Source organism: Trachemys scripta, chromosome 1 (assembly GCF_013100865.1).
Source record: "Trachemys scripta elegans isolate TJP31775 chromosome 1, CAS_Tse_1.0, whole genome shotgun sequence".
In the NCBI taxonomy this organism is placed as follows: domain Eukaryota; kingdom Metazoa; phylum Chordata; order Testudines; family Emydidae; genus Trachemys; species Trachemys scripta.
Genome location: NC_048298.1, coordinates 92,207,548 through 92,216,131, shown reverse-complemented (window position 1 = coordinate 92,216,131; position 8,584 = coordinate 92,207,548). Strand labels below are relative to the sequence as shown.

Here is an 8,584-nt window from a genome sequence, read left to right as displayed (position 1 = left end):
GTAGGGGGAGTAGCTGTGGGGAACGGGGAGGGAGCACTGGCTGTAGGCGGGTCGCTGTGGGGGATGTGGTGGGAACACTGGCTCTGGGGGGTCACTGTAGGGAACGGGGTGGGAGCGCTGGCTGTGGGGGAGTCACTAGAGGAAATGGGGCAGCTGGCTGTCAGAGGGTCACTTTAAGGAATGGGGCGGGAGTGCTGGCTGTGCGGGGGAGTCGCTGTGGGTAACGGGGCAGGAGCACTGGCTGTGGGGAGAGTCACTGGAGGAAACGGAGCAGGGGCACAGGCTGTGGGAGAGTCACTAGATGAAATGGGGCAGGACCGCTGGCTGTCAGAGGGTCGCTGTAAGGTATGGGGCAGGAGCGCTGGCTGTGACGGGGGAGTGGCTGGAGGGTATGGGGTGGGAGCGCTGGCTGTGGGGGGGTCACTGGAAGCAGGCAGGAGCACTGGCTGTGAAGTGGGAGTGGCTGGAGGGTACGGGGCGGGAGCACCGGCTGTGGGGGGAAGTCGCTGGAGGGAACGGGGTGGGAGCGCTGGCTGTGGGGGAGTCACTAGAGGAAACGGGGCAGCTGGCTGTCAGAGGGTCACTTTAAGGAATGGGGCGGGAGCGCTGGCTGTGAGGGGGGAGTTGCTGGAGGGTACAGGGTGGGAGTGCTGGCTGTGCGGGGGTCACTGGAAGGAGGCGGGAGCACTGGCTGTGGGGAGAGTCGCTGTGGGGAATGGGGGCAAGCACCCTGACTGGGGAGGAATGGGGTGGGGACACTGGCTGTGGGGGTTGCTGTGAGGAACAGGGCGGGACCGTTGCCTGTGGGGAGGAAAGTCGCTGTAGAGAACGGGATGGGAGTTCTGTGGGGAATTGCTGGAGGGAACGGGGCGGGAGCACTGATTGTCGTGGGGTTGCTGTGAGGAACAGGGCAGGAGCGCTGGATGTGCAGAATTCACTGGAGGGAATGGGGGCAGGAGTGCTGGCTTGGGGGGGTGGCTGTGCGGAACGGGATGGGAGGGGGGGCGGTGGGGGGGGGGGGGTCGCTGGAGGGAACGGGACAGGAGCGCTGCCTGTGGGGGGTACGCAGTAGGGAATGGGGTGCTAGGGCTGTCTGTGGGAGAGGCGCTGTAGAGAACGGGGTGGGAGCGCTGGTTCGGGGGGAGTCGCTGGAAGGAACAAGGCAGGAGCGCTGGCTGTGGGGGGGGGCCGCTGGGGGGAAGGGGGCGGGAGCACGGGCTGTGGTGGGGAGTTGCTGGAAGGAATGAGGTGTAAGAGCTGGATGTGAGGTGGCTGCTGGAAGGAACGGGTTGGGAGCACTGGCTCGGGGGAAGTTGCTGGAAGGAATGAGGCAGGAGCTCTGGCTGTGCAGGGGTCACTGTGGGGAACGGGATGGAAGCACTGGTTGGGGGAATCGCTGTGTGGAACGGGATGGGAGTGCTGGCTGTGCAGGGGTCACTGGAGGGAACGGGGTGGGAGCACTGGCTCTGCAGGAGTTGCTGTAGAGAACAGGGTGGGAGCGCTGGCTGTGGGAGAGGCGCTTTAGGGAACAGGGCAGGAGCACTGGCTGTGGAGTGGGTGGGTCACTGTGGGAGCACTGGCTGTGGGGAGAGTCACTGGGGGATGGGGTGGGAGTGCTGGCTGTGGATGGAACGGGGCAGGAGTGCTGAGTGGGGGGGGGGTCGCTGTAGGGAATGGAGCAGCGCTGGCTGCAGGTGTGGGGAGGGGGAGTTGCAGCAGGGAATGGCCAGGGAGCCCTGGCTGTGGTAGGGTGGCGCCATGCTGGAGAAGGCCTATCTGCAATCCAGCATCCCCTGAAAACAATTCCTCCCACAGCACAGCTCTTGTCTGTGGGATACAAATATGTGAATCTTGCCCAGATTCCTCCACTGTTTCCCCCTCAAAATCCCACTCCATGCTCTGAGGTCTAGCAAATCCCTGACCTAGACACTCCCACTCCTCTCTCATGTTCCTTCTTTGTTGTTCCCTGTGAGAGGCCTGCATCCAGGAGACCTACTCCCATTGCATCCCTTCTAGAGCAGCGTGCAAACTGCATAGCCCATCCATCTTGAACTCAGGCACAGCCCCCCACAGGGAGAGGCACTGCTCCCAAACTTGGTACAACTCACATGTCCTGCTCATCATGGTTGCTAGATACATGCATTTTGCTCTGCTCCCAAAATCAGAGTGAATCTAAGATCTCTGGCTCCAAAGCACAGACCTCTGATTCGCCAGGAGCAGTGCCAAGTACCTATGATCTGTGGCTCTGCACACAGGAGTGGTCATGTGCTCACTTGGCCAGTGGGTTACACTTACGGCTGCACCTTTGCTTTGAACTCACCCTCTTCCAAGAAAAGGGATGCAGCCCTCCTCTCTGCATCCTCAACACCTGGGCAGCAGCAGCCGCTAGGCACTGCTTGGGAGCACGCTCCCCCACCCACCAGAGAGCTAACACCTGACGTGCATTTTGACACAGCCTTGCCTCTCTCCCTCCCCACCTCCACTTGCTTTAGAGCCTGGGTTTTTTCTTCCATTGCCAAAACACAATGACTGTTATAATTAACAGATTATCTCAGCGCGACAGCTGCAGTCCTTTGAAAATTAGGTTGAATAACAGGATCCCAGCGTATGGTAATTTCTTTTAGACTCCAGAATATTTCTCTCTATTTCTCTCTCTCGTCATTTTTTCCTTCCCTCTCTCACTCTCCCTGCTCGTCGGAGTTATTTCTTTGTGCTTAGGTGGGCTTTCTGGGTGCGCTCTCCCTCCGTCAGCTTCTTTCAATCTTCTTTTTTCTTCTACTATCGTCCTTCCAGAGGAGACTAGGGTTGCAAACAGGAATGTAAACATGGCAGAAACAGAAGCACAAGTGGCGCCCAGATACTAGGATGATGGGCACATAAGAAAGCCCAGGCAGCCCACTCATCTATTAGGGGGATCAGCACGTAGGAAAGCCCAGGAAAGGAAGCCAATGGAATTGTATTTGCACCATATATACAGACAAGATGGCTTTGGCAACTTAATTCGACTGTCCCCTAGGTACATCACACTGCTTCACTGATCAGTCTGTATCAACCCTGCCCCAGCTGTGCCACCCACCCACTGAATCAGTAGTTGCACTGAGTCACCCTATCCCTCTCAGAGTGGGTACTCCCACCAACAAATCCTAGAGCTCCTCTCACCAAGCGAATGGCTCTCCCACTTAACACCTGCTTCAACCATTATCCACCCAGATCTGTTTCTCTATGAACTACATCAGCGCACTCGATAATTGCCTTGAACCCATTCAAAATCCTCCACCTAGCTCCACCATTCACTAAAACCACATGCAGGACTGACTCAACACTTATCACTGAACGGAACGACGGCTCTTTCCTCTTCAAAAAGGAGCTACTGCACAGAGTTATACTTCCCTGCCTTGTTCAGTACAGCCCCAATGCACTCACTCATATAACTGCTGCTCCATACAGCCCAAACTCACTCACCCCCTCCATCTGAACTTACTCTTCCAGTCCTTCTTACCCCTGCTCTGTACAGCCACAATCCATTCATTCACTCTTCTCTAACCCTACTCAACACAACACAAGTCACTCATCCTTTACTCCCTACACCTACTCAATACAGCCCCAATCCACTCCATTTCACCCCTGCTCAGTAGAGTCCAAGTTACTCATTCACTTCACCCCTAATCAGTACAGCCACAATTCATTCATTCACTCCACCCATACTCAACTGAATAACAACTCTCACATTTGCACCATTACTCTAGGAAAATCAGAATAATTCAATACACTATCAGTCAGTCATTTATGCTAATTCTGCAATAACGCTCCTCCTCTTCACTCTATAGCAGGGGTAGGCAACCTATGGCACGCGTGCCGAAGGCAGCATGCGAGCTGATTTTCAATGGCACTCACACTGCCTGGGTCCAGGCCACCGGTCCGGGGACTCTGCATTTTAATTTAATTTTAAATGAAGCTTCTTAAACATTTTAAAAACTTTATTTACTTTACATACAACAATAGTTTAGTTATATATTATAGACTTCTAGAAAGAGACCTTCTAAAAACATTAAAATGTATGACTGGCACGCGAAACCTTAAATCAGAGTGAATAAATGAAGACTCGGCACACCACTTCTGAAAGGTTGCCGACCCCTGCTCTATAGTCTTCCTCTCATCTGAGTAAAGACCCTTGTCCTTCATTCCCTCTTTCTTTCTCTTCAGCCCCGGGCAGGTTCACTTCATTTACTGAACATCTCCTCATTTATTCAGTGTTACTTATTCAAATATTCCCTTTATTTCTTAATCTTCCTTTTCTTCAGTAATATCCCCTTGTTCAATGCTCTGTGCCAGTGATACTCAGACTGAGGCTCGGGAACTGCAAGTGGCTCTTGAACGTGTCTCCTGCGGCTCCTCGCAGCACAGGATACTAAAACACTGTGTGATTTAATTATTCACCAATCTAAGTTATTAACCAATCAGGATGCTTTTACTATGTTATTAACCAATTGTGGAATACTTGGTCAGTCATTTTGGTGTGAAAATAATATATACAACAAGTGAAACAATGACTTCACACTACCGTGATGCTTCTGGGTAATGTTGATTGCTAATTTGGCTCCTGAACCACTGAGGTCTGAGTATCACTGCTCCATACAGTCTTGTTTATTTATCCAATAATAGTGTTTTCCTAACCAGTGATTCATACCCCCCGTTGGCAATTACAGTTCTCTTTATGCTTAGAAACACATGCTTATTCATTTTCCTACCTACAATAACGTATGTCTACTCATTACACTACACTCCTTTCAAAAGCCATCCAAGGAACAGATGATCAGTGTAAAATAAATCAATAATGAAATAAAATAATAAGACTGGTGTATATGTTTTTAGGTATAGGGGTTGAATCCAAACTATTTTTGCAAGTCACCCAAAAGTTGGGGCATTCAGATAGAAGGGGTCCCCAAATTCAAACCCTCCTTAGTTTTGGTTTATACCACTGTTCTGCCCTCTCTCAACTCCTTACTCTCTATTCTATACCTTTTCCCATTCTTTACTGGATGTAGTAGTAGTAATGGTAATGCCCAGCTGAGATCAGGGCCCCGTTGTACGAGGCACTGTACAAATATTGTAAAAGTCAGTCCTTCCCCCAAAGAGCCTACAGTCAAAATACACAAGACAAACAAAGGTATCACAGAATCATAGAAGCGTACGACTGGAAGGGACCTCGAGAGGTCTTCTAGTCCAGTTCCCTGCACTCAAAGCAGGACTAAGTATTATCTAGAACAGGGGTCGGCAACCTTTCAGAAGTGGTGTGCCGAGTCTTCATTTATTCACTATAATTTAAGGTTTCGCGTGCCAGTAATACATCTTAATGTTTTTAAAAGGTCTCTCTCTATGTCTATAATATATAACTAAACTATTGTTGTATGTAAAGTAAATAAGGTTTTAAAAATGTTTAAGAAGCTTCATTTAAAATTAAATTAAAATGCAGAGCTCCCCGGACCAGTGGCCGGGACCCAGGCAGTGTGAGTGCCACTGAAAATCAGCTTGCGTGCCGCCTTAGGCCCGGGTGCCATAGGTTGCCTATCCCTGACAGATGTTTGTTTAAAAATCTCAAATGACAGAGATTCCACAAACTCCCTAGGTAATTTATTCCAGTACTTAACCACTCTGACAGGAAGTTTTTCCTAATGGCCAACCTAAACCTCTCTTGCTGCAATTTAAGACCATTGATTCTTGTCCTTCCTCAGAGATTAAGGAGAACAATTTTTCTCCCTCCTCCCTGTAACAACATTTCATTTACTTGAAAACTGTTATGTCCTCCCTCAGTCTTCTCTTCTCCAGACTAAACAAACCCAGTGTTTTCAATCTTCCCTCATAGATCATGTTTTCTAGCCCTTTAATCATTTTTGTTGCTCTTCTCTGAACTTTCTCCAATTTGTCCATATCTTTCCTGAAATGTGGAGCCCAGAACTGGGCACAATACTCCAGCTGAGGCCTAATCAGCATGGAGTAGAGCAGAAGAATTATTTCTTGTGTCTTGCTTACAATACTCCTGCTAATACACCCCAGAATGATGTTTGTTTTTGTAACAGTGTTACACTGTTGAATCATATTTAGCTTGGAATCCACTGTGACCCCCAGATCCCTTTCCGCAGTACTCCTTCCTAGGCAGTCATTTCCCATTTTGTATGTGTGCCACTGATTGTTCCTTCCTAAGGAACATTGCATTTGTCCTTATTGAATTTCATCCTATTTCAGACCATTTCTCCAGTTTGTCCAGATCATTTTGAAGTTCAATACTATCCTCCAACGCACATGCAACCCCTCCCAGCTTGGTATTGTCTGCAAATTTGGTAAGTGTACTCTCTATGTCATTATCTAAATAATTGACGAAGATACTGCACAGAACCGGACCCAGGACCAATCCCTGTGGGACCCCACTTGATATGCCCTTCTAGCTTGACTGTGAACAATTGATAACTCTCTGGGAACAGTTTTTCAACCAGCTATGCTCCTATCTTATAGTAGCTCCATCTAGGTTGAATTTCCCTAGTTTGTTTATGAGAAGGTCATGCGAGACAGTATCAAAAGCCTTACTAAAGTCAATATATACCACATCTACCACTTCCTCCCTATCCACAAGGCTTGTAACCCTGTCAAAGAAAGCTATTAGGTTGGTTTGACATGATATGTCCTTGACAAATCCATGCTGACTGTTACTTAGCACCTTATTATCTTCTAGGTGCCTGCAAATTGATTGCTTAATTATTTGCTCCATTGCCTTTCCAGGTACAGAAGTTAAGCTGACTGGTCTGTAATTCCCCAAGTTGTCCTTATTCCCTTTTTTATAAATAGGCACTATATTTGCCCTTTTCCAGTCTTCTGGAATGTCTCCCATCTTCCATGACTTTTTGAAGATAATCGCTAATGGCTCAGATATCTCCTCAGTCAGCTTCTTGAGTATTCTAGGATGTATTTCATCAGGCCCTGGTGATTTCAAGACATCTAACTTGTCTACGTAATTTTTAACTTGTACTCTCCCTATTTAACTCTCTGATCTTACCTCATTTTCACTGGCATTCACTATGTTAGATGTCCACTCATTACTAACCTTTTTGGTGAAAACTAAAAGAAAAAAGTAATTTAGCACTTCTGCTATTTCCACATTTTGTTATTGTTTTCCCCCCTCATTGAGTAACAGGTCTTCCTCTTGCTTGGTCTTCCTCTTGCTTCCATAGGGGCATAGTAAGTAACATTTGTAGAATGTTTTCTTGTTATCCTTAAGTCTCTAGCTAGTTTCACCTTGTTTTGTGCCTTGGCTTTTCTAATTTTGTCTCTCCATACTTGGGTTATTTGTTTATATTTATAAAGGATCGTTATCCCCATGTTACAGATGGGGAGCTGAGGCACAAAGAAATTAAGGGACTCACCTAAAGCCCCAGAGGATGTCTGTGGTGGAGCAGGGAATTTTAACCTAGATCCCCTCAGTCACAATCCATCCTTCCTCTCCAAAAAGCCCTCATAAAAGGCCCACATCCATTCCTTAATATGCCCCTTGCTCATCGTCCAGTCCTCATTCCCTCTACCTCTGCTTATACTTTCGGGCCTTGAATCAGCAAACCACTGAAGCACATGCCCAACTTTAACCACATGCATAGTCCCATTCCAGGGCCCAAATTATTCTTTCTAAGGATCCATACTGATCCTACCCACATCTCCCAACACAACAGATTCCTCCTGCCTGGGTGCTCTCTCTTGCCTTTGAGTGATTCACCCACCAACATCTTCTTTCTCTCTTCTCCTCTTTCCCTTGCTTCTAAAAATATAGTCTACCATTTACTGTTGACTGGACACCCCAGCCTGTCATTTCATCCTTCTTCCCCTTTCCCCTATGGTTTTCCAAAAACACCTGATGTGCCTTTAAAGAGGGAAGTTAGGTCAGGGCACTGCTGTCCATGGTGCTGAAACAGAGCACTGTCAACAAGGTCTCCAGGGGTGTGAAAGAGCAGGACTGTGGCCAAAACTATGAATTGCCATTAAATACATCTCCCTGCTCCATGTTCATTCCCCGACATTTCCACAATCAACTCAGCTCGGTTTTCCAGGTCAAAATGAAATTCTACTTCCCTGCACTAAGCCACCAACATGGGCCTCAGGTCTGAAATTTATAATTCACATTGACAATACAGACTGGGGTGGTCCTGCTGGCTTGGATAGAGGCAGGACAGCAAGAGTGGCTTCTGCACGGCTCTACTAAAGTGTTTTCTAAGCCCTTGGTTTTAACTGTAAGCAAAGCAGGAATCACTCAGGAGGCAGAGACACCTCAGAGATGGGGGAAGTACTCACAGTATCCTGGTCTCAGCAAGGAGCTGGAATCCCCTCATTATCTCCAGTTCTATGGAAACAGAGAAGTGGAAAGAGGGGTTACAGCACGAGGGATGGAGATGGCTGTTTGGAAGCGAATCCATGGGATAGTCCAGCTATCGACCCATATATTTCTCTCTGTCTCTATGCCCTCTTGCATCAAACACCAATTTGAGTGGTTGGTAAACAAGTCAGGCTGTTCAGCTGTCCCATTAATTTGTTCCTTGCCTCACTA

At 48.2% G+C, this 8,584-nt stretch overlaps 1 protein-coding gene across 4 annotated transcripts in view; it reads right to left on the bottom strand.

The window, feature by feature from the left end:
• The window catches only part of ELFN2 (extracellular leucine rich repeat and fibronectin type III domain containing 2), a 57,232-nt gene that overhangs the window by 10,825 nt on the left and 37,823 nt on the right, over positions 1-8,584 (bottom strand). For 2 of the 4 annotated variants that reach the window (XM_034777174.1, XM_034777165.1), the window contains one exon: positions 8,332-8,380. The exons of the other annotated variants lie outside the window; for them this stretch is intronic. The gene's annotated coding sequence lies outside the window, so the exon portion shown is untranslated. The remainder of the gene's footprint in view (positions 1-8,331; positions 8,381-8,584) is intronic. 4 annotated transcript variants of the gene reach the window in all.